The 27299-nt window shown below is 45.0% G+C and overlaps 1 long non-coding RNA gene across 2 annotated transcripts in view; it reads right to left on the reverse strand.

Annotated features, from left to right (window-relative positions):
- The window catches only part of LOC138491411 (uncharacterized), a 332106-nt gene that overhangs the window by 116184 nt on the left and 188623 nt on the right, over positions 1–27299 (reverse strand). The window contains exon 3 of one of the 2 annotated variants that reach the window (XR_011276000.1): positions 18397–23701. The exons of the other annotated variant lie outside the window; for it this stretch is intronic. This is a non-coding gene — a long non-coding RNA (uncharacterized lncRNA). Of the gene's footprint in view, positions 1–18396; positions 23702–27299 lie in introns of those variants that run through there. 2 annotated transcript variants of the gene reach the window in all.

The raw sequence follows: 27299 nt of genomic DNA on the forward strand, positions 1-27299 counted from the left end.
GCCAACTCCGGGGCGGAACCCAAACTGAATGTCTGAGAAGACTGATTGTTCAGCTAACCACGATTCAAAACCTGCCAACAAGATTCTTCCAAAGATTTTAAAGGATGAATCTAACAAAGATATTGGTCTGTAGGCACTAGTGCTAGCCTGATCCCCTTTTTAACAATTGGGATGATAGCCCTTTTCCACGAAGGGGGTTATTTTCCAGATTGCATACAGGCAGTGAACACTACTGTTAAAAGCGGGGCCCACATATCCACGGAATCCTGGAACAGATCTGAAGGAATCTTATCCGGGGCAGGTGCCCGATTGTGGGCTTGAAGGTTGATGGCCTTTTTTACCTCCTCCACTTCAAATTCTAAACAGGACATGGCCAAATTAACACAACCCTCGGCCTTCCCTGCCCCAAACAGGTTCCCAAAATGTTTCAGCCAGGCCACTTCCTCCACATGTGTCCCACTACCAACACTAGAAGAACCCCCATCTGGATCACCCTTCACATATTCCCAGAAAGCCTTCTGGTCCCTTCTATTGGCAGCATCCAGGAATCCCTCCCAAGCCACTCCTTCAACTTCCTGTTTTATTCTCCTTAACTCCAACTTATAAAGAGATCTGGCCTGGGAAATTGCGCTTCTACTTGAGGTTGGATCCTTAAGTATGAGCAGCAGGGCTCTCTTCGCCCCTTTACAGGCCTCATCAAACCACCCATTCTGCGGTGCTCTCCCCTTGGCCTTGACTGCTTGTTTTAGTTAGAGCAGCGACCAATTCCACAAATTTGTCAACAATTACCCTCGGGGGTAGGCTATGCCTCAATAAATCCACCAGAAGGGACTCATTCTCTGTGATTGATTTATAGTGCGGCTCCTCCTCTAGTATAGTCCCCCATTTGATTCTTCTAGCGCCAATGGCCACACCTTTTGTTGGGCAGGGTGCAGTAACCGTGGAAACCCCCATTCCCAACAGGCCCTTGAGTGACAAACGAATGGGGTGGTGATCGCTATGTACATCCGGGATCACATCAAAACGTACTGTGTGTTCCCACAGACTCGTAGAAATACAAAAATAATCAATTGTTGAGGAGCTCAGATGGTTGTTAAAGGTCACCTCGCCTGGGATATCAGGAGCAAGGCGACCATTAACAGTGTGTAAACCCCATTCCATCAGCCATGAGCTTAATTGTAGGCCCTTAGAACATGCTCTCTCGTCCCTCATACAAGGGACTGGGATATTCACAGACAAATCCTCCAGGGGAACTAGAGCATCATTAACCCCTCCCATTTTAAGGTTAAAATCGCCGCCCCAAAAATACCGTACATTTTTATGACTTCCTTTGGACACTAAGTCTTCTATAAACTCCTTAACTTTTGCTAATCTGTCCACTTCCGAAATGTGTGGACTATTATATAAGTTAATGATGCCCAGCGATTCCCCCCTTACTGCAAGTAGGAAAACCACCTGCAGAAAATCCATACCGGTGACGATTGCCTTAAATCTACAAGCTAATGAAGATTTTATCAGAATGCACAGACCCCCAAAACATCTACCCCTCTGTTTTTTTTTTGGCCGGGATTCCAAAGGAGATATAACCATCTAGTTGGGGGTCTCAATTGCCCAGGTTTCCTGAAGTAGGACCACCTCATTATCTTGTACTAATTCAACCACAGGCGTCAAGTTCATTTTCCTTGTGAAGCCAGCAATATTCCAAGAGAGCAAACGAAGCTCTGCATTCTGGCTTACCCGGGGGACAGTCAGCTGCTCTCCCACACTCACAGGGATGCTTGACACCCTTGGACATTCAATTGTCAATCCAGATCCTCACAGGTTTGGACCTCAAATTGGTTGGCCAAGAGCATGGAAGGCGGAGGGACTTTTTCCTTATCAGTGGTGAGCCCTCTCTTCATGGGGATCCTACTACAGCTTCCAGCTGAATCCATGTTCGATACCGAACGGATTGGAAGACTGTCTTTCCCCACCCGTCCCCCTCCTGCCCTGTTACCAAAGGACTTACCCCTCACCACCTGCCCCCCTACCCTCACATAGAAATAGTCCATAGGGAGAAGTTTAGATATAAATCTGTTGCCATTGGGCTTAAGGCCTCATGCTAGGTTGGAGATAAGAAGATGGTTAGCCATTATTGAGTCTGAAAAGGTCACCACTACACAGTCTCCTGGCATGTTTTTTGGCCTGCTACCAACCCAGCCCAATCTTCTAGCCATACGGATGATGGCAGGGTCTATCTTGGGCCCCAACAGATTAGAATTAAACCAATGTGAAGCCTTGTTAATCAAGGAAAGGGTTCATTTGAAACTGCCCTTGGCTAACCCAGGCAAACCGGTAATAATCCCTACATAAGGAGCCGCTTCAGGAGGGAGATTTAAAATTGACTTATCCCCTTGCCTTTGCGGGAGAGCTATCTTCTCGATATCAATGTCCCGTGGGGGCCCATTCTCCACAATTTGCACATCTGACCCTTCTTCCACATCCACTGCAATAGCGGCAGGAGGTTGCCTACTTTGCACTTCCACAACCTGGTCACAACTAGATGAGTGTCCACCCATTAGAGACGCACACAGAGCACAAGGCCCAGCGACGGCCACCCCTTCCGCCCTGTTTTTAGCCAAATCACCCAATTTCAAGGAGATTGCTCTAATAGAATCGTCCATGATTGCTAAAGTGTTAATGACCCACTCCTTCAGTCCCCGAAGGGATTTCAAAATCGACTGAAGGGGTTTTAGCTTATCATCTAATAAGGATTTCAGCTACACTTTATCCCCCTCACAATTTGACGAGGAGTCCAAGACCAAACTATCATGGTCCTCATGGATTGGGCTGCTTGCCCTAGAGATGCCCTGTGTTGGTGGCAGGGCAGAATCTTGTACCTGGCCGCTGGCCATCCCACTGACAATCCCCTGACCCTCACTGGCCCAAGTCCCGTCCCCGGTCCTCGGCTCAAAGAGCAGAGGTCCAGCACCTACATCTCCAATGGACCCTTTGCTGTGACCCTCTAACAGCGGGACTACCTCTCTGGAAGCGAGCTCGGCAGCATTCATGCAGCTAAAAATCTTGTTAGCCATTACGTCCATGTAGGAATCCAGTGATCTTTGGGAAGCAACAATTGCAGGTTTTACGGGGGGTTTGCCACCTTTGGAGGTTTTCGCATTTTTTGTTTTTTTCGCCCCCTTCCCTAAGCACCCCACTCCCAGAGAGGTCCCCTCGTCCCCGGCTTTTCTTTTCCTCTTAGTCCAAGTTTTAACAAACCTAAGACACTTATGTATCAAAAGATGAAACTTTAGAGGTCAATGTATAAACCTGTATAAGATGCGGAGAAGAGGTTTTGGCCACTCTAATTAGGCAAAAAGCAATGGAGGAAAAAGCAGAAAGGAATAGAGTAGAGCTACATGTAATACCTATCCACTATGTGCGAAAAGTCTGGCGAAAAATCTGGCTTGATAACTAGCAATAACTAAATAAAAACACCTAAAATACCTTTTGGCCCCACTTAAAACAATTTAAAACGCAAAATATATCATATTACACATTACACATTGTTTAAAACAGGCCAAAACCAGGAAGTAAAAATAAAACAAATAGCAAAATAGGACGAGATAAAGGGTGGGCGGAGAGAATTAACACAGAGTCCCCCTGCTACAAACTCAAATCAAAAAAGGGAGAAGAAACTTCTTTGCAACCCGCACAGGTCGCCACTTAATGGCCTCAATGTCAGTTCCACAGCAGATGCAAAAGCAGAACATAAAGAGCGGGGGACCCAATGAGCGTGTCAGCACAGAGGGCGGGGAACGCCCGGCAGCTTAAGGAGCTGCCAGAGTCCGACTCCTCCCCCTCCCCCACCCCCCCCCAACCCTCTGTTAGTTCAGTTTTGAGAGAAGCAATATGACCCCGAAGAGGTTGCTGGCTGTTTACAGTACCTTAAAGAGCCTTAAATGGTACGCGGTCCACGCGTCGCACCGCCTCCACGGCACGCTGAAAGCTGAATGCTGAGCCAAGTCCAGAGCCCAGTAGAACCAGAAGACATCCAAGGAGACACACGATGCCTGCAGGCCGCTACCTCTGTGCACTGAAGCGCAAAGGACGAAAAGGACTCGGCAGGACTGAGTAGTGATATCACAGCTAGCCTGCTATAAGAACATTATTTGCAGGTTTTTATGTAGGGATAATGAACCTCCTACAATACGTTATAAGGATATTTCAATTGACCAAGGAATTGCGTGAACAAATAAAGTATGAGGTCGAAGGTCGAGCTCCTTCTAAGGGCATGAAACTCTGAGATGACTTGCTATATCCTTATATAAGGTAGGGTATCTTCGAGTTGCTAATACATATTATAAATCTATAATCTCTTTGGTTTAAAAAATAAGCAGCTTCTAATGTGTTGCAGATACATAGTTTCAACAGTTTAATAAAATGCATCTAAAACATTTTCATTTCAGTTTGTGCTTTAAAACAAGCAATAACATGCAGATTCTTGCTCTCATGTGTTACATTCATATAGGAGTAGGCCTACTGGTGCTGGGACAGACTCCTGAGAGAGCTTGACAGGAAATCGCCGACAGCACCTGATGGCAGCAGGGACATCTGAAGCAGGTACGTTTCTCCCAACTGCATTGCAAGGGCTTCACAAGACAAGCTGAGTGGGCCTGAAGGTGTAAGTGTTGTGTTATGTAACTTACGCTGTCATGAGTACAATTAGAATGGAGAACGTTGGAGGTGCTGAAAATGAGAGGGAGGAACGGTTGAGAAGCTTAATGGAGTTTGAGGGAGTGAGAGCTGTGCCGGACCACTGGCAATAAAGATATAAGTCTCCACCGCCTATCGGATCCGTTTGGTGGGTGAGATAGTTCTGTAAGTCATTCGAGACCCAGTAATGGGAGAAGACTAACGATCTTTCAAAGCAGAAAATGTTAATGCAACGGAAAAGCAAAAGGATTCTCTTAACTTGCTGAAGCAGTAGACATTAACATCTTATTCAGATCAGAATACCGGGGGCATTTTGTATTTAGAACTTTAAACTTTCAAGGAAGTCCAGAAACACTGCTGCAAGACACTGCCTGCGCCCTCGATCTCATATTTTGTGGCTTGGGGGATAGATCAGTTCATAGCTAACGCAAAGCTTGGATGACAGGGCTCGCCAGCGAGGTTTAGTGCCAACGTTTGGCAGTGCAGCAATCAATTATAAAGTCTCACCTCAGGATGGACAGAGGAACAGTGTGTGCGTGCTTTGATGTGCCCCCAGCAGAGCACTTTGAGGGTGGGTTTGAAGTTAATCTCATTGCAGTGTTGCATGCAAAATGGAAGCTCCCAAGTCAGGCAGAGCAGGGACAGCCAGGAAGCGAGTATTTAGGAAAACCATGGCTTTATTGCACATTAAGTTACATGTAGACTGGAACACACCCACTGGTCATCCTCAGGCACAACTGCTCAGGTCTAGATAGACACACTCAGAACACTCATGCATCATCACCCATCCAACTTAACTCAACTGTCTTTAATTCATAGTCACAAACATTCTAGCCTCATGAAGGGAAAAACAGCTAGACGCCTACAACCCACTCACAACAAGGCATAACTTGATGCAGTCCGTTTTGAAGAGTATTCTGTCTGGGATTGTAGCTAGTGCAATTTTAGGACGGGGAAATGGCTAATATCGTATTTTTCCGTTATGAGGCATGCAGCAGCATGTTAAAAAAAAACTAAGGCTGCCGGCTATGGGTTCCCTCCCCGCACCCTCTTGTGAGGCAAAACACCTTGGTGTCATCTTTGACTCCTCTCTCTCCTTCTCTCCTCACAGCACAGACCTTGCCAAGAAGTCCCACTATCAACTGCACCTCCTCAGAGGCATTCTCCCTTTCCTCACCTTCCCCCAGAAAGTCAATGGGGAGCAGTATTTGACTGCCACAGAGAGGGCTTTACTCCTGCTGTAATATTCATGAAGTTAGGAGCAGATTTAGCCTCTGCGATGAATGCACACAGCGAGCATTGCATAACGCTTTTAAGGGGAACTCAGGCCCCACCAGTCCACCCACTTCCTCGCACGTAGCATGTTGCTCCTTCACCTCCTGCATCCCATGCAATCTCTGGCAATCAACCTCCTGGCCTCCCCTTTCACTCGCCTAGCCCCCGTAGCACTCATCCCACCCTCCACTTCCCCCCTTTCCAACGTGCACTCGCTGGACATACCTTCCCACCCTAACACTTCACATTTTGGGCAGACCGGCACTCTGCCCTATTCCCTGCACTTCTTGTTAAAGCACTTGCATGATCCAAATGTCACAAAGCCTAGTAGGACCTTTATTGTTATCTTTCTCCCTTGGTCCCCCATCCCCTGTGTTTTGTCTTGTGGTGCCTTGCAACACCATTTGTTGTATAGGCGCCTTACAAATATCCAATAAATTAAATTAAATAAATAAGGGGGGGGCAGGGATGTGGGTGGGAAGGGCCTTCAATCCTTTGAGGTGCGAGGTTACTAGAATCTGAAACCCTTAGGTAGAAGGAAGGACTTTGTCTTCCAAAAGACTGCAAGTTAATAACTGGGCGTTTGGCCTTTTTGTTGGTGTGTTGCTTGAAGGAGAAATTGCTGCTGTGAATAACCAGAGGGTGTTTCACTGCCTAGACCCTGGGGATCCCTTACTCAGGTGGCCAGGCCACGGCCATCGCCTTTGGATCAGGACCCTTTGGGTGGACATGTGCGGGAGGATCAGCTGGATCTGGGTGAAGGGTCTTCAGGGAGTAGGGGAGAAATGCCCGATGGTGAGACATGGTATCCCCCCTTTCCAAATACCCCTGTCTCATCCTATTTTATAGGATATTCCAACTTCCCAGACCCCCCCTTCCTACACAAACACTGAGCCAAGGAAGAGGAAGTCAGAGACTGAAAGGAGTACCACCCATGGAATACATTGGACATGTCACACTAATAAGATCAGACATAGTCAGGCACTTGATCTTAATTACATACATCTGGTACCTATTAGCTCTCCGCACATCGTTAAAAGGTGGAACACTGAGACACACTCGGAGCAAGGCAGTGCACAAGAAGGAGCAGTTCTTCCAGGGCGACTGCAAACTAGTCTGCTGCAGAGCGACAGACCGAGTGACTGAGCCAAAGTGCAGAGAAATCTGGGAAACCCAGGTGAGAGATCGTTGCCTCTGAAGGGCCTTGAAGGTTGTGCAGGGAGGCCAAGCTAGAGAGAAAAGACAAATCTCTGACACAGGCCACCCTTCCGGGTGAACGGGAGTTGGGCAGGTGCAGGAGCAGTTGTGGTATCAGCCTTGACTTCAGGATCAAAGCCGCGAAAGATGAAAATGAATGAACACAGCCGGTGAGTTGATGAAAGCAATGAAAGTCTGGTCTGTGTTAAATGAAACTTGATGGCAACAGTACCCGACGAATGAAGGTTGCGCATATGCCGTTAAGACGCGGGAGAAAGCAAAGCTTTGTAAGGAATTGTAAATTAAAGAAACAAAGTAACAGAGTGGTCCAGCGAAAGAGGATTGCCCAATCGAAAGTCTGTGTGAAATGTCCGATGCCGTAGAAGCGGCGGGAAGAGAAAGAAATTGACATGCAAGATTTGAACTGTTAGGTTTGATCCTGGCAGAGGGAAACCTGGATGTGAGAGATATCTTTGAACTACGAAATAAGTACTTTGCTCGAAACTACATTTACCAAAAGGCCTTTATGTAGGAGAGCCAAAGTGACATTTGGGGACAGAAGGTCGAAGTGGTCATGCCGAGGTAAGAGCAAAAAACCGTGCAATTTCGAAAGTCTTCGACAGTGGAAGGAAAGTGAAAGGATGCTTGAGCCCGAAGGAGGGGAGCCTAGGAAGGTGTGTTTGAAGCTTTGGGAAAGAAAACCCTACACATTGTGATTGAAAGGTTTGAGCCCCGCGGGGGGAAACCTGTACTGAATTGTGATAACTAGAAGTAAACAGACTTTTGTTGAACTAGTGACTTTTTCTGGAAGGCCAAGTGGGCCCTGGTCCACAAAACAAACTGCATCCTTGTGTCCGAAGCCAGAGTGTATCGCAAGGGCCAAGTTTGCCACCTTACCCAGTGCTACAAAACATGGGGAAGGGAGTTTACTCAGCCACACTGACATTTCTTTTTAACACGGATTTTCCTTTTTGCATTACACATTCCCTTTACATAATTATTGTATTGCATTAGAAAGTGGGCAGGCATTCAGTTTATTAGTAGAGGCCTTTTTATTTTGACTAAGGACTGACTCGGACTGTATTTTCTTTTTGTTTGATAGCCAAGAATACACCCATATTAGTTATAGGGCAAGATAGGAGTTTTCCAGCCCCTTCTAAACCATCAATAAAGATTTTGAAACTTGCAGCTCTTGTGTCAGTGTCTACTTGGGATTCGCCGGAATCCCAGGAGCGGGCAGGAGCCCCTCCTGAGCTCCACCCATCCAGGAGTTCCCCATCGATCCCTCGCCTCGAGCTGCAGCTACAAAGGACCGGAGTCCCATCAGCAGCACGTAGTGTAGCAAGCTCCGGCTACATCCTACAGCATTTCACGTGTCTCCGCTTTACCTCTGCTTCGGAACCACAATAAGCTGATTGCGAGTGCAAAGCAAACGCCGCCAGCCTGATCTCAAAATGGCCGACCAACACGGCATGTAAGCGAGACCAGCCTCTGGTTGCTTAGCAACCCACTCATTTACTCTCCCAGAAGCCCCAGCCGGCAGGCGGAAGCTGGCCCACCACGGAGAAGGCCCGCGAGGACAAGGCCTGTTCCTGCGCCTGTTCAGAGCACTCTGAGTCTGGGCCACAGACGCTGTCCATCCAAAGCTTTGCCTTGGGAAGGTTCCTGAGCTATCTTTACCCTGGGTGCATAATTGTGGGCCTCCGTTGTATCCTGTATTTACAATCGTGATGCCACTGACGATGCAGTTCAACCACGGACCTGTATATCCATCTGGCCATGTGAGTAAATCGTCACCCTGCAATACACAACATAACACCTTATGTGTAATCTGCTAAATTGTACCTGCCTAAGCCACCTGACTGCTCAGATGCTCACGGACCACTGTGCTATATCACCTTACTGTCGTTTATTAACTACTATGCTATTGCATTGCACTGTACCATGGCACTCCCGCTCTTTAACAGGCCATCAGTCCGCATATTACGTTCCAGATACACATTGTGATGTCTGTTATTAAGTGCCCCAGCGGCCCATCGTGACATCGAATCTAGGCGCCCCAGCAATAGATTATAAACTACATTGCCTTTGTCTGCTAAAATGCACAAAGTAATGTAACACCCAATCTGCTACGTCTCTCCCTTCCATGCGACCTCGCTCCTCACCTGCCCACATACACCTATGGAAAGTACTTGTTCATCCACATAGCCCAACATTTGTATGGATCATGCTATCTGACCCTATTTGACTGTGCTGTGCCTTATGGTCACTAGTAGGCCACATTCTGATTGTGTTGTGCCTTATGGTCACTAGCAGACCACATTCTGACTGTGTTGTGCTTTATGGTCACTAGTAGACCACATTCTGATTGTGTTGTGCCTCATGGTCACTAGCAGACCACATTTCGACTGTGCTGTATCCTATGATCACTACTTATCATTAACGTGCCTCATGCTATGCCTGCCTAATTACCGCTGACCATATCACGCTAGATACTCCCCAGTTCTACCCACCTATCTGCTCCATTTAGCGGCAATGGAATCCCCTACCTACGATACTACTCCATCCTGATACTGGAATTGGAAGTATGCTAAACCTTGCAATACTGTTCTGTACCATGGCTACTGCCATACAGGTGGACTCCAATAGCCAGGAATACACTGGTCAGTCACCAGTACCTGCCTTAGACCTTAGCCTACTAACCCCTATAAACATGGTGCAACCTAATCTCTCCTTACTTTACAAGGCCCGAGAGATAATACCCTACGCCTCTTTACCATGCGCCACGTCCAATAGAAATAACAGACTTCGCGCCAGACTAGCCAAATTACACGAACCACTGAGAAGAGCCGTTCCGGCCACCAATCTCAAAACAAATTACTAACCCAACTCTAAGCCGCCCCGTCCAAGGTCCATCTTGAACGCGAATACCCCGCAACTTAACCATAAGCCCAAAGTTTGCAATATCTCTGACAAACTTAGCCGAGTAAACAAAACACCTGATGCCTCCCCTCTCAAAGGAGCGCTTCTCAATGCAAGATCACTAGTCGCACACGCCACTGATATTGCCGACTTAATCACTGAAGGGAACTTGGACTTCCTTGCAATTACGGAAACGTGGCTCCATAATGCAGCAGGACCTGCTCTTATGCTAGCTATCCCTGATGGCTACACCATAGTCAGACAAGACCGTGATAATGCCGAGGTGGCGGTATTGCTATTATCTCTAAAACCGCTCGTGGGCTTAGACTAGTCCCCACCTTACTATCACAATCTTGTGAAACTCTCACTGCCAAAATTCAGATAAATAACTCGCAATCCCTTACTATACACCTTATATATAGACCACCGGGCCCTCTTGGTACCTTTGAGGAAGACCTGCATAACATAATTATGAATAACCTTAAACCTACCACGCAACTACTCCTATTAGGTGACTTTAACCTAGGTTTTAATGACTAAATAGATAAAAACGCTACTGAAATAGCCAATACGATCAAAGCACTAGGCCTCACCTAAAAAGTCAATAAACCTACTCACCTTAAAGGGAGAATATTAGACTGGATAGCGGACCTTAATTGCTCAGCCACTATTTCATCCATCCTGCCTTCAGCATGGACAGACCACTCTCTAATCTCCTTTCACTTATCCACTATAAGACCTATTCTACTGGCTCTACCACTAGCGCCACCATGCTCAACCAGGAGTAAAAAAAGTATCACGGTAGAGAAAGTTATCCCTGCCATTCTGCCCACACTCAACGCACTACCTGAAAATCTTGACCCCAGCAGCCTAGTTCAGGAATTTAACAACATTATGCTCACCACACTGGATAAAATTGCCCCTATCAAACTTAGGCCGAGCAAACCAATAGCCCACTTGAACAAATGGTTCACCCCACAACTTAAAGACCTCTGCACCTTAAAGAATAAAAGTGAAAGTAATTGGAGACTTTGCCCCTCTATTGAGAACAAAGCCAAACTAACCTCACTTTCTTCACACTACAAGAAGGAAATCTGCCAGGCAAAACGCTATTCATACGACAAGCGTATTGCTAACTCAAATTCTTGTATGAAAGAACTCTTTTGCATACTTAAAGAACTAGAGTCCCCAATTATTACCCCTGATGTCTGCACTAAGGACAAATCCTGGTGTACTGACATCCAACATCCCTTAGCAAATAAAATTGATACACTCCAGAATAAAATTCAACAAAAAAAGAAGTTCTGAACTTACAGTACTCGCCTAACACCCCCCTGCCTAACGAGTCACCATCGGCACACAATAATACCTTCCATTTTTTCCAAAATGTCTACCCTAGAGGTAGAAAAAATCATCCTATCTTTGAAGCCCTCGAACTGTAAAGGCTATACTTGCCCAGAACAGCTAATAAAAGATGCTGTCAGAGAACTCTCTCCATTTATAACTAAACCGATAAATGCCTCATTTGCTGCTGGTACCATACCTGCTAACCTAAAACAATCCTGGGTGCTACCCCTCCTCAAGAAACAGACACTAGATCCTCTTATTCCCACCAACTACCGGCCCATTACCACGGTCCCATTTCTACTAAAAATATTGGATAAAGCTGCTTACATTCAAATTCAAAAACACTTGGAATTGCATAAACTTCTAGGCAACAGACAATCTGGTTTCCGCCCACTACATGGAACAGAGACAGCCCTAATCGACCTAAAGTCCCAAATAGACGAGTTGAGAGACAAAGGAAGGACAGTACTCTTGCTCCTACTTGACCTCTCTGCCGCATTTGATCTGGTCAACCACAAGGTCCTATGCCGGCACCTTGATTCTGCAGCTCACTTCTCAACTGGTGCCATCAAATGGATTGAGTCCTTCTTGAGCGAGAGAACCATGATAGTCTTCTTCCCCTCAGCAGCTGCCGACCCTACACCCATCCTATGCGGTGTTCCCCAAGGGTCCTGCGTCTCGCCTACCCTTTACAATATCTTCACTAAGCCACTGTTCGATGATCTGGACCAGCTGGGTATCACCTACACTAATTATGTAGATGATACTCAGATTCTCCTCCCACTTTCTGGGGATTACGGTACGGACACGGGCTTAGTGAACAAAGTTTACCTTATCATCCAAGCATGGATGGCCACTCATGGCCTGTGTTTGAACGATGATAAGACTGAACTTATAATTCTGGGTTCGCAGGCCAATATCAAAAAACTAGGCCAAGAATTCTCATCATTCAATATTGACGGCAATACCATTAAAGTTTCCAAGGAAGTAAAAACCCTTGGATTCTACTTGGACTCCACACTGTCCTTTGATAAACAGATCAAATCCCTTACCTCTGCTACTGCTCACACCTGCAAATTTCTCAGAGCTGGTAAACCGTTCCTCTCTGACAATAGTTGTCTGATCCTGGCTAGAGCTCTAATACTCTCCAGAATTGACTACTGTAATGCCCTATACAGTGGTGCAAACAAATCTACCACTCAAAAGCTCCAAACACTTCAGAATAATTCTTTAAGAGCAGCCTTAGGCATAAATAAAAAAACTCATATCTCTTCCTTGAGACGTCAACAGAAATGGCTATCTACATCCAACAAAATACTACTAAAAACGCTTTCCCTGACTCATAAAGCCCTCAACAACGCTGCCCCCAGCTACCTCATAGACAAACTCCAGAGAAGAACTTCTCTCAGACCTATCAGAATTGGGAATACTAACTGTCTGACGATTCCAAAATACAAGCTCACCACCATTGGGGGCAATAGCTTTACTGTTAAGGCAGCTAAAAGCTGGAACTCACTGCCTCAGGAGCTGAGAGCAGACCAACCCTACCTAAAGTTCAGAAAAAATGTAATAAAACATATCACTGCCATGGATCCTTAGTCTCCCATCACCCTTAGAGGACCTGCCCACCTCCTTAGTGACGTGGTCATCCTGCCGTAACTGTGGACCACTACTAATTTTGACTTTTGCACTAGTTTCTGAAGACCTTGCACACTGTGACCCACTCGGGAGCCTAGTATTCTACAAAGGGCCCCACGTGGCACAATTATCCTCTGTATAGTGCCTACTGTTTATTTATCTAATTTCACTGGCTATTCATTTCTTCGTCCTTTTCTGTACATTGTATATATCCTGTAATCATGTAAAAAAATGTATATCTTGCTATTATGTAAATATTGTAACATGTGTATACGCAACTATGTAAGTCTTGCATCTCCATATTACGGCGCCCTTTTACTCACGAGTCTGGTGCGCTTAACAAATGAATAAACAAACAAACAAACCACGCCTCCCTCAAACTGCCAATAATGAATCCAAGTGATTTGGCACATGGAGCCAGGCACATTCATCCAGCCTTGGATGGATGCCTTACTAGGGTGATTCCATTTGGTGGCACTGATTTTCAGAAAGGTGAATATCTTCCAATATTGAGTTTAGGGGATGCCCTTCCTGTGGTATGACACATTTCTAGTACAATTAACTTTGAGGTGTAACTGAGATTCATCAGCAGCTTGGTGAATTGAGGTAATGGGATTTTTGAGAAGCAGCCAGAGTGATTTCATATAGTGCTTGAATATCATTGGGCAAGATATTGATCGTTGTGAGACCCCATAGATGACTGGGAGACTATTAGAACTAATTGGGCTGGTGAGTAGCTATCTGAGTAGTAAGACATGAACCAGCTGAGGGCTGTGCCTGTGAAACCCATTCTATCTGCGAGTAGGATTCTAAGTGGTCTACCATGTTAAATGAAACAGAGAAGTCAATGAGGACCATTAGTCAGGAGTCGCTTTTAGCCAGAGATTGGACAGCATCATCTATGACCTGAATGGTGGCAGTTTACATGCTGCAACTGGATCTAGATGCACATTGGTTGTCACCGAGCAGGCCATGTGGGTTAATCCGATCACGGCCTAGTTGGCAACTGCCTTCTCAATGATGTTACCAATGAACGGAATGCTAGTGATCAGCTGGAAGTTAACAAGGTTGTCTGAGTTATTTGAGTAGTGGGTGGATTGTTCCTGTTTTTAAGGTGCTTGGGAAGATGCCCTGATCAAGGGAGGTGTTGTCTGTTTGAAGGAGGAAGATAAGGGCGGATCCTGAAAACTGTTTCATGATGGCAGAGGGAAGGATGTCCTTTTACAAGGTTGGCTTTAGTGATGTGAGGGTATCAAGAGGTCCTTGAGGGAGAGGGATTTGAAGGTTGTCCGGGGTTGTGTTGTGTGAGGTGGGATCCTAGGTGTGAGAGGTGAATTTTGATACATCAATATGTTATTTTATTTTATCTATCTTGATGATAAAGAAGTTCCTAATTATTTTACATTTTCCTGTGGACTCTGGGATTATTGTGTAGGCAACATGTGGGAGCAGTATTTGACTGCCACATAGACGGCTTTACTACTGCTGTAATATTCATGGAGTAAGGAGCAGATTTAGCCTCTACGATGAACGCACACAGCGAGCATTGCATAACGCTTTTAAGGGGAGTAGGTCCCGGTGCTTATGTATTTTCTGCCAGCATTTTTCTTCTGTTCAGACAGTGGGCCTCATTACAGGTTTGCCGGTCTGGTAACAACGGTGGCATTGTTACCAGCCGGCAAACTATGAGTTCTGCTCACAGGTGCCTTTCCGCTCGCCAGGGCTGACATGGCGGGTGGACAGGCACCCGCGAGCAGACCATATCGGATGTACAGGCACCATTCGCGAATGGTACCGGTGCATCCAGCCTTCCCATTCCCATTGAGTCCAATGGGACTCAAATGGGAATGGGGAGTAATAAATACCAGCACCCAGCAATGGGGGTTTACCGGGTCCGCCGGGGATGGAATGCCCCGGTAAGTCTCCATTGCCGGCCGGGTGCCAGTAATTTCATGACTCCAGTGGTGGCAAATGGGAAAGGGGATTAACATTTGTCCAGCACTTGACTTCGCAGAATGCCCGGGGTCGGAATACCCTGGTTATTCTGGGAAGCTAGGCGCCGGAAAATATCACAACTCTGGTGGTAGCCTGCCGTTTTTATCTGCATGGCTACCGCCAGGGTCATAATGAAACCCAGTGAGTTTATTGTCAGTTCTAGCGTATATCGGGGGGCAAAGGATTTATTGCTGGTGCGATATTGTTTCAGGGGAGAACGTATGTCTACCAGTGCCTTAATGGTTTGCTTGAAGGTTGACGGTGAAGTGTTGGCATTGAGGTTGCTTTGGCCTGCTGGCATTGCAAGACTCTGTTCTAGTGCTTCCCAGTGGAAATTCTTAAAGGAGTGATGGAAAGACATAGGGCCTCATTACAATCCCGGCTGTAGCCGTGCCGGTAAAAAGTTGTGATTTATTCCAGCGCCTATCTTCCCGGAATAACCGGGGTATTCCAACCCCGGCATTCCGGGAAGTCCGGTGCCATACAAATGTTAATCCCCATTCCCATTGAGTCCCATATACTACAGGAGTTTGAAGGCATTGAACACCCAGTGGCCTATCTCTCTAAAACACTTACACCCAGTCAGGCCAATTATGCTGTTATAGAAAAAGAGTTACTGGACATGAAGACTGTCTGTGAGGAGTGGCAGCATCTGCTTCAAGGAGCCTGTTACCCCTTTATACTCTGCACTGACCACAAGAATTTAAGGGACCTTCAGCAGATGGAATGCATAAATGCAAGACAAGCCAGATGGGCACATTTCTTTGCGCAATATGACTTTAGCATCACGTATCTGCCCAGCAGCAAGAAAATTTTGGCAGACGCCTTATCCCACATTCCAGATCCTGGATTAAATCCCGAGCATCAACCTGAATTTTTTTTCCCCTGCATCAAGATTGTTTTTCAAGTATCTACATTCCTACAGAAAGTCAAGGAAGCTACCAGCCGGATGGACGATCTGCCTAGATCCACTGACAAAGACCTAGTACAAAACAAGAAAGGATTGGTGTTTGTCAATCATCGGTTATTTCTGCCCGTCGTGGCATCCCGCATTTACGTTTTTGGTTTGTGTCACAACAGTACCCTCAGGGCCATATGGGGCCATAGAGGACACACCACTACATTGGAGGTGATTCAGAGATGGATTTGGTGGCCTGGTCTCCCATCATAGGTGAAGGAATACGTCCAATCTTGTCCCACGTGCAACAAGAATAAGTACTGCACCCAAAGACCGCTAGGATTGTTGTCACACTAACAGCTGCACCTACTCAGAGGTATTCTTCCTTTCCTCTCCTTCCCCAAGAATCTAATTATCTCCAGATCTCTGGTTCCCTCCAGGCTGGACTACTGCAACGGCCTCTTTCTAAATCTGCCTGCTTCTACCCTTTGCCCTCTGCAACTCATCCAGAACGTGACTGCAAGACTTGTCCTTGGCCTCAAGCCCAGGGATCGTATCTCTCCGGGACTGAAATCTCTCCACTGGCTCCCAGTGGCTGCGAGGATTAAGTTCAAAACCCTCTGCATTGTCCACAAGGCCTTCTGGGGCCTGGGGGCTCAATACCTCCAACTCTCTCTTCCTAAATATCTTCCTTCTCAAGCTCTTCACTCATCCGCCTCCAACTGCCTCAGTGTCAGTCGCTTCACCAAGCAACGAGTTGGCAGTAGATCTCTTTCTTCGGCTGGGGCCTCCCTCTGGAACAGCCTCCCTGCCTCCCTGAAACTTGAGGAGAATCATCTCAGGTTCCGGAAGCACCTCAAAACCTTTCTCTTTGCTTCTGCTTTTTCTCCTCCTCTCCCCTGCTGACTTTCTGACCGAAACTGAAACGGCACTGGTTACCCGGCCACCTTCTGATCTCGGGCCCAGGTCCCCTTCCCCGCCAGTCGCACACCTGCACTGTCTTCCCAGCAACCCCTGCACTTGGGGACTGTTTCTGTATAACTACAGTCCCACTACCAGCACCTGACAACTTTAATCTGCATTTAACCCTGCACTTGCCACCTGCTGGCCGTACTTTTACTTACTGTTATTTATTCTATTATGTACCGCACTGTCCCCTCCCCTTCCCCCGCACTTTCCCACTTCCCCCTCCCATGCACTTGCATGATCTGAATGACACCTGGCCTAGTAGGATCGCTGTCTGTCTGCCCTCTGTTCCCCCTCTCTTGCCTCATCACGCCTTGAAACACTGGTCTATAGGCACGTTATAAATGCCATATCATGTCATATCAAGATCCTGGACTCTTAATTCAGAAAAGCTGGGTTGAATACCAAATACATTGCAAGGGGTATTCGTATACAGAGGACTCTTGGGAACCCTGGTCCCATGTGCACACATCAAGGCTGGTTCTGGATTTCTATAGATGTCACCCGAGCAAGCCAGGGAACCCCTGGAGAGGAAGGGGGCATACTGTCACGTGCCCGCTATCCTGGCGTGTGTGGAAAACATGGATGTTCAGGCACCATTGAACTTGCACACCACGCTCTGCTCCTACGTGACTTGATGTCTAGTCCTTGACTGTCATGGCCGCCGTCAGCCGGCTCATAGGCACTTCACAACTAGAGCCAGGTGTGTTGCAACCCCATCACTGTGCTCCTACTCTTTTGGGTACCGACGCTGCTTTCCAAGTTTTCTCGGAAGCCCTGTGTGTGCTCCACCATTTTCTATCCTTTACTTGTTTCCTTCCTGCTCTCTCTCCTTCACAGCTCGCTGTTCTCTCTCTCCATGCGGAGCAACTTGCTCGTTCTGCGCATTGCTTTCCTCTCTTCAGCTGTCCTGCTGAGCCCATCACCTTCTGGCTCCCTTTCTCAGTCAGGGACTGACCCGCTCGCCTTTCTTGCAAGCTCTCTCTTGTTTCGTCCTATTCCTGCCATCTCCTCTCCCTTCTTCACTTCAGCGTTACTGCCTGCCATCCTGTGCTATTCCTTGTTGCCACACTCCCTTTCAGGAACACGTGCTTGCTATCCATCTTTCGGGGAATATATTCCTACCTGTGCTCATCCTAGGTCCACCCTCTTTGTGGCTCGTGTCTCTCTGCCTGCCACATCCCTTTTCCTGGCTGTTCCACCACAACCATCCAGATCTCCCTTCCACTGCTTACCTTGTATAGCTCACAAACCTGCTAGTGGCTTACACCACAAACTTTGGAGAGTTATTCACTATTCATGTGCCTGGGATTCTCGCCTCGTATCTAACAGCACCAGATTCTGTTGGATCCACCGTTCTGAACTGGAGACTTCCAACCCTTTAAGATGAGTAGCAATACCCTGAAGATGGTTGGGGATGCAGATTTTTATCAAACATTAATAATTCAGACGACACAAATAGCTTGGCAAAAATTAGTCTGTTTTAATGCAAGTAACTAAAACACGGAGTACAACGAAAATCAGCAATCGCTCAATGCTCAACTCTCAATCATTTCATAAAAAAGCTGGGTTCTTAAACCAAAAATCGGTCATAGCTGAAGTGTTGACCTGCGTCATTACCAACGTCATCCTACGTGGCAAACTTCGAAAACCTATCGGGAAGCGGGATTGGTTCTAAGCAATAACTAAGCATAGGTGTTCTATCTGTATAAAGTAAAGAAGAGAAATTATTGGATACTTAACATCAGGTGGGGCAACTAAGCCTTCCCTACAAAATGGCCACTATGAACGTCACTAAATGTATGACGTCCCACTGGCTACACAAACTATAGGACCCCCAACTACGTGGTCGTCTACAATTGGTTGGCTACTAACCCCTGTCAGTAACTTTCCACCTACGTGAGCAGCATGCAGACTGAACAACCAGGCGCGGGTGAGCTTGTCTTGATACCAGCTTCCCACCAATTAAAAGTACACTCCATCATCACCTCAATGGTTCAGTGTCAATTAGTGTTTGAAGTTGGCCTTGACTCTGTACTGTCCTCTGGGGATTTTTAAGGAGTATGAGTACTGTCTGGCTTTTGTGTGCAGGTGTGATCTTCTCATGCGTCCAACTTTCTTCCATCACGTGACTGGACACCATGATTTGAGCCTTTTCTTGTATTTGATTTTATTCTCCAACAGTCCTCTGATGTTTTTTGTTTTCACTTGACCTTCTTGAACAAGAGCCTTTGTTCTTCCATGTTAATTGTATCCAATGTCAGTCAATTCTAGTTCTGATAAGACCTTGGCTCTCTTGGTTCATCCAACTCCTTATCTGAAATACATTCTGTTTAATTCAATTGCTTTTGTAACTCGACACTGAATTGAGGCCTTCCTCATTGCTCAAGACTGCTATATACATAGTGGAACATTCATTCTTTATTCAATCCATATGTATCTATGCGGTATATATGTATATGTATATGTAGGCGCTTGCCACAATATATTCACTGTAAGCATTTGGCTAGCTTCATGATTGCTTTGCTGCTTGCGTTTCATTGCATCTGTACACGTTTAAACTAAGTATCTTCATCATGCTTATGGCATAAGTCTCTTCATCTTGATCCCAAGATGTCACTTATCCTTGGTACTTCTTTGTTCTTCATAAATCGTCTGCCTCTCTGGTCTGGTTATCTTCTATACAGAGTCGACTCAGTTTCGTATGACATCACCATTCATCCTGGTCATTTAGTTTCTTCGTTTCATCAGAAATCACGTTCAAATGACTGTCATATTGTCTAGGATGTAGGTATGGTTTCCTCAATGGGTACGTCACTTCCCATATTCTCTTAGGTATAGGTATTCTTATGGGTAATGTACAGTGTTGTTTCTCTTCTTCCTGCTTCCTTATTGGTGCAGTATACGTCACATACTTTGGTTCATACCTCTCAGGTAATGTAGGCAGGGCAGGTGGAGTGGGGGTACTTGGCTCCTCCTCTACACTCCCCCTTCTGGGTGATTTATCGACCACTCTCACATCGTCTTCTATTCCTAGACATCCTTGTCTGAAGAAGTGCCTCTTAGGGAACCATATTTTTATGACTCCCTTCAGGCATCCGGCTGATTTCACATGCTCATCCTTGTTCCATGTCATGAGCATGCACTGTCCACTTGGACTGCAATAGATCCATCTTCCCACATGTATCCTGTGGTCTTTTGGATACAGGAACTATGTTCCCTCGGGTGCATGGATACTAGACTTCACAAAGTCTCTGATTTCTTCCTCAACAAAGTCTTTAGGCTTCCATTCTGGTTCAACATCGATCATGATCTTCATCCCTATGGCTTTCTTTGCTGTCTTCTTGCATTGCGAGATTATTATCTTTATCACACAGAATCTAAGCATCACTAATACTAGCAAAGCTCCAAGAAATTTGAATATATCTGCCATCCATTGTGGAACCCATGAGAAGAGTGGTCCAATACAGCTGTCATCAACAATATCTTCTACTTCTTCTATCATCTGGCCATGGAGTTTCATCAGCATGTTTATGGCCTCTGTCCAAGTTCCATTCTTGTCATTGTGAGAAGGTATAAATGTGCAACATGATTCTCCAATTTTGGCAAAAACACCTCCATCCATGGCTGTAATCATGTCCAGGACATGTCTGTTCTGTAGAGCCATTAGTCTTACAGCTCTCAGTTCTTCTCTGATTGCATTGCATCTTTTTAAAGTTGTTTTATTGTCTGCAGCAATTCCCATCTGATGATTTGTAAGCACTTGGTATTTCCTGCAACCTGGATTCTTGGCATAAGGATCATTGTGAACACTGATGAGGTCTGGCTGAACAGCCTGTGTTCATAAGGGATAGCATCAAAGGCTTCTATTGATTTAGCAGAGAAGTAGTTCTCTCTCTTTGTTCGACTTATTAGTTCCACAGATCTCTTATTTTTTAGATGAGCATCTGCTTTTGGAAAACTATCAATGTTCAGGTCACCTTTAGGAATCACCAATGCAGGAACATGGACATTCACCAATGTGCAAATTCCTCCCCAATCTTTCCATGCACCATTCCTGGTGCATTGAATATTCGTCCACAGTTCTGATTTCCCCCCATTTTTCTTGTACCATTGTTCCTGAAGCAAAACTTAGAATTTCCTAATGGTACTATCTGCAATGGTCCTCCCCTGTCTTCGACCCATGGCAGTAGTTTAGCAAGGCTTGGCCATAATGGCTTGCATCCATTCTGTACTATGTCAATAGTAGGTTAATAACAGTCGATAACTACCCATGCTCTGCAGATCACCACTCCTTTTTTCCACTCTGTTTCTTCTCTTTATATGTTGCATGTAGTCATCTTCATCTGCATCTGTCTTTTCAATTGCCCATTTAAGAGAAGCATCACTTCCCATAAATTGACCTACTGTTTTGCAAAGTGCTATGTGCAAAAGGCAATGAGCTGTCTGGACATCAATTTCAACTGCTATGAAGATCTTTGACTTCCCCATGCTGTATGGCAGGAGTGCACATACGAAGCAGTCTTCATCTGACGTCCTTCTTCCAATTTCTTTTATGTGTTGGTACCATATGTTGTTTCCCAAGTGTGCTGTGCTGTCAAGATAATCATTCTGTTCATAATTGTCTTCTTGGGTGCTTCTTTTAATTCTCAAGGTCTTCGTGCAGTTTTCTATAACCACATCTCTGAATACATCGGTGTACCTTTTTCTGGCTCGTGGATTTGCAGTAACATCCATCCGGGTTATCTGCGCAGAAGAAAGTTCAGCAAGTCTTTCTTTATCCCTCTGGTTCTTTCTGGCAATAGCTAAAATCGTTCATATAGATTATGCTATCATTTCTGCACGTGATTTTCCTGTGGGACTTGTGTTTGGGCTTCTTGTCACTGGACCAGGTGTGTCTGCGTGCATTATCTGTGTGGGCCTAACCTTTGTCAACCCCTTATTTAGCCTGTTCCGCTGACCCTGTCTCTGGCGTTCAAAAGTAGTATTTGAAACAAGTGCTGTTTGTGATGTATTACTAATAACATCCATTTCAATATCAGGTATCTGTCAATTTTTTCTAGGGACGGGAATGGATATGAACGTCCTGGGTTGCTTTGTAGTTGCCATGTTTACCTTTTCCTTTTGCTCAGAAACATGTATAGGAATCTTTGCATCATGTGCTCCTATATAAAAGGCAGTTATAACTGTCAGTGAAGCAATATGAGTATAAATACAATACATGTGTAAACTATGCAGCGGTAGGTAATCCGACAGCATTTGCTTCTGGGACAATTTGCTCATCTGTCCTCTTGGGGCAACACAAAGTTACTACTTTGATTACCCATCTCGATCATTTGATGCTAAGGAAAGAAAAACACTCTTTTAATGACACTGCATTTTTAGATTGCTTCTGAAACCTGTCTTCTTCAGCATTCGTCCTTGATCAACTAGCTGCTTTCTGGATCCAATTTCTCCACCAGTCGCAGTGAAAATGTTCCTTTATTGTGAGAAAAGATGATTTCTGTGAGCTTTTATAAATTCTGCTTCATTAACCAATTCCCAATCGAAGCCTCGAATTTGCTTCAGTCCCGATGACATTGTAGCTTCCCTGTCAGCATGAACAAAGTTTTAGGTTTTAATCATTTCCTCGATCTGTCCCTCAGAGAAAGGTTTCTACACAGCTCTGTGATTTCTTTCAGAATAGATTGCCACCTGGATGATGATACCTTCTAGGATCACATTCAAATTTGTAGTAGTAAGAAATGTCACCACATCAGTGTGTCTTCCAACAAGATGCGGGTAGTCTTCAATTAAACAAAAGAAGACCACACTGACCAGTCTATATGCTGCATCGGGTGATAGGGGCATTTGTGTTTTCCTCACTGAACTCAGGCAACTTCAAAAATCTCTTCAGTGATGATTATGAGCAATCTTCTAACAATATTTTTGATGTCAGTATTACCAATACAAATAGAAGGCAGCAAGTTCCCCCCACCAGTGACAGATACGAATGCAACACCAACTCAAAATACATAAGTATATGCCTAGAAAGGTCATCACTGGGTAACACCATGAGTAACACCGAACAAGAGCTTTGTATGGAAGGAATCAGGGTACTGTATCCTTTTTCAATTGCTGTGTCCACGATCAAAATTTGGCATATCCTTATTCTTATCAAGGCTCAAGTGTGCCTCAGTCCAAAGTTAATAAACCTTTCTCACTTTTCTTGTTATCAATGCTTAAGCATGTCTCAGTCCAAAGCCAATAATCTACTGTGGTTTTCAAGAAAGCAGATCTTCTTTTACTCTGCAACTAGGATGCACAGAGTGTTCTAATGTGTCATTTTACCCTTTTATTTAGAGCTGAAAAGGGAGTGTCCAAATTAAGCCACAGTCAAACTAAAAGTTCTGCAAGATTTCCACTTGTCGGGTTATGCATCCTTTTTCCTCGCCATGGAGCTCGTCTGCATGTGCTGCAGTTCTTCCCCGATGTTTGCAGCTTCTTTGCGGTGGGATGTAAGCAGAGGCCTCTCTCTGCTGTAGATTTGAGTGTCTCCCAGGAAGATCCAAGCTCGCCTACCGTGCTCTCTGACAGCAGATGGCGTAACATCCTCGACAATGAAAGGACTGTGAAAGCAGGGCTCGTCCCACTTTTTCCTTGTGTGGTTGCGGATCAAGATTTTGTCTCCTGGGTGGATTCTTGGACGTAGAAATTCGGGAGTTTGGATTGTTGAAGCATCTCCTTCTGTGTTCTGTACTGCTTTACACCCTCATCTCTGCAACTGTCCTGAAATCACAGAAAAACTAGATGTTAAACAGTTCAAGTAATTTTGCAATTCAAGACCTAACACTTCTGACGTTGGCTGAGCATCACTTCTAACTTGGGATGCAGGCATTAAAGGCATTCTAATTCGCCTGCTTGTCACAATATCAAGCGGCGTAAGATGGTGGTCAGAACCTGTTGGTTCCTCAATGCATACAATGCCAGTGGTAGGCAGTGCAACCACCCTTTTTTCAAAGTTCTTTCTTTTAACAGGCTGTTGAGCTTTTCACAGATACTGTTCCCTTACGAAGGATAAGCCGAAGAAATCTTGTGTTTCATACCAAGCAGCGAGGTGATCTGCTCGAAAACTGTGTCAACAAAGTGAGGTCCACTATCCGATCTCATTAGTTCACACACTCCCCATCTAGGAAACACTTCACGCACCAAGAACTTGGCTGCACAGGTAGAAACTGGGTGCGTACATGGGCCTGCCTCAATCCATCTAGAGAAAGGACATACTACAACTAGTGGGTATCTATATCCATTACAAACTTGTTTCATATCGACATAGTCGATATGCAAGTGCTGAAAAGGGCCACTGGGTCTTGGGATGACCCCCCTCACTATGCGCAGTGTGTGCCCAGCCATGAATTGCTGGCAAATAATACAATTTAACATAAAAAATGCAACATGTTCCATTAGGTTCAGTACAAACCAATCCTCAGCAATGGTTACAGCAAGATTCTCCCTAGTTGTATGCGCTGGGTATTACTGGTTTATCAGTGCTGTCTTGTCACCACAATGCTTCAGAGGGGTTTAAAGAACACCCTCTTTGCTTCCACAAGTTCTTTTCTTCTTGCGGTGCATCACCTTGGAGCTCCACTATTTGTGTTTTAGGCATCTGACTATATCCTTCGTCCATGCTTGTCTTCACAGTCATTCTTTCATTCACATAAATGGTTTGAACATTCATCATTCCTATATCTGTATTTGCTACACGCTTGGCTTCAGTGACTGCTGCTTGATTTCCGCGCAAGATAAAATCTGTCCCTCATGTGAGCTGCGCATTTAACAACTGCTATGCCCACTGGGAGTTGTACTGCCTTAATGAGCCTGTCCAATAAGGCTGCGTGCTGCACTGGCGTGCCGTCTGCTCGAAGTTAGCCCCTCCTTTTCTAGCACGCTAATCCTGCCTGCACTGTCAATGTCACATAAGCAGAGTCGCTGTACACTGTCACTTCTTGGTCTGCGTGATTCTCGACTGCGAGTATCAACGCCAATAATTCTGCAGCTTGCGCTGAATAATGTGATGGCAATCGGGTACTCACAAGCACTTGAAATTCTCCATTTGCCAAATTCTTCACTACTGCAGCTCCTGTATATCTTTGCCCATCATTTTGATCGATCCTTGATGAACCGTCAATGAAGACAATCTCTCCCCCTGCGAGTGTGTTCCCTTTTACTCTAGGGAGCGCATAACAGAACTTTTCATAGTTTGCACAATCGTGTATAGGTTCTCCTTCGGTAATAGACTCAGCTATAAACATAGCTGAATTCACTATTTTACAACAGACTATTTTAATCGCTGGAGTCAATATGATTACCTCATAGGCAGAAGCCCTTTGAGTAGTCAACTTGCCTTTTGGTTTTCCTAAAATTGCAAATAATGAATGTTCAACAAATAAAATCATGGAGCATCCCATCACTATGTTTGTAGCCTTTTACTATGGTGAACGCAGCGTCTGCTAAACTTTGTTCGCATAGAAAGTGACCTCTCATTACTGGGTCAAAAATTCCACTGTAATATGCAAGGGGTTTGTACCCCAATGTAGTTCTCTGTGTGAGTACTGCTGTCATAAAAGTACCATCTGTGTGCGAGAATAAAAAGAATTCTTCTGCATAATTGGGAATCCCTAAAACTGGAGCTGTGCAAATGTCTTTTTTCATTCGTCAAACCCTTCTTCCATTGCCTCAGTCCACACGATTTTCTCTTGCGTTTCCTGTGCTTTCTGCAAGGCCTGTAAGAGTGGCCTAGTATACGAGCTGTAGTCAAAGACCCATGCTCTGACATAATTACATAGTCCTAGAAAACTCTGCATCTGTTTTATCGTGTGTGGTTTAGCTGTTTTTAGAATGGCCTCAGCTCTTTCATGAGTAACTTTCTTTCCCTCATGTGAAATCAATTGGCCTATGTACAACACTTCTTGTTGACAATATTGTAACTTTTCCTTGTCAACCTTATATCCTTTGTCAGCAAGTATAATCATTAGCTGAACAGAATCGCGTCTGCACTCTTCCTTTGTGATACTTCAAACTAAAATGTCATCTACGTATTGCAACATAATGCTTTCTAAAGCAATATTGATCAAGTCCATCTGGAGGACTCTGTTAAAAATCGATGGGGACTCACAGTACCCCTGGGACAGCCTTGTGCTTTTTAATGGAACTTGTCTAAATGTGAATGATGTCAAATCTTGTGAGTCCTTGTGCAATGTGATCGAAAAAAACAAATTTTTCAAGTCAATCACTGTGAAGTATTGTGCATCAACAGGTATATTATATAGAATCGTAGACGGGTTAGGGGCTAGAGGGAACTCAACCTCTACAATCTTGTTTATTGAGCGTAAATCTTGAATTAGTCTCCTAGACCCCCTTTTTGATTTTTTAATCGGATACACTGACATATTACACAGTGACTCTGACGTCACTAAAATACCTTGGTCCATCATGGCAGAAATCTGCCTCTCGAGACATGGGATATTGCCGTGCTTGAGGTAAAATTGCTCCTGGTTTCAATTTAATCTTTACTTCCCCAACTCCTTTCAGTAAACCTATGTCATAGGGGCCAGTGGTCCATAATGAAATTGGCACTTTCGCCATATCTTCATCAAAATATTCAGGACACTTTTTTGCTAACATTATTCTCTGCGGGACCTCTTTCTTAATCGCCTTAACCGAATATGTAATGCACATTTCAAATGTCACAAAATCGTCAGATATGTCATCTCCAAACAAATCTTCATCAGCGACGTCAGTCACTCTGCAGCCTTCCTCAATGGCAATTATTGTGCTCCATCGCCTACCCTTATCCTCAGTTGCATCAAGCAAAGCCATATTTCCTCAAACTATAGCTGCTTCTAAGGCTAAGGGGAAAATGTGCCCCTCATCTTCATCCATAAGTATCTGTGGTCTAAATAGAAACTCTTCTGGAATTCTCATGGTTCTACCTACAAGTCAAATTTGAAATCGCCTGCTATGATTTGTATAGCCCTCTTGCTTAGTTGTGATATATTTTCCACTGACCAAATAAGTTCTGAAGCCTATGCAACATTAGCATGTTATCTTTACCATTTGGCCTGTTGTAAACATTAACTAATAACATGCTAAACAGGGATGGCAATTCTAGGAAAAGGGACTCTGGATAATTACATTGGCATGTTTCCTGGAAACAAGTTAAATCATTCTCTCGAATGCAAGTGCTACATTAATCATCATTTATATTCTTCAATAAACCAAACAATAATCCAGGTTATGTTTATTTTGTCAGGTCTTACAGCCTTTTATCCTGCCATTAAGTAGAAGAGGGGTATCTCCGGTGCAGGACAACCTGTTAGTCAACTAA

The sequence above is a fragment of the Ambystoma mexicanum genome, chromosome 10 (genome assembly GCF_040938575.1).
Source record: "Ambystoma mexicanum isolate Mex_15411 chromosome 10, UKY_AmexF1_1, whole genome shotgun sequence".
NCBI lineage: Eukaryota > Metazoa > Chordata > Amphibia > Caudata > Ambystomatidae > Ambystoma > Ambystoma mexicanum.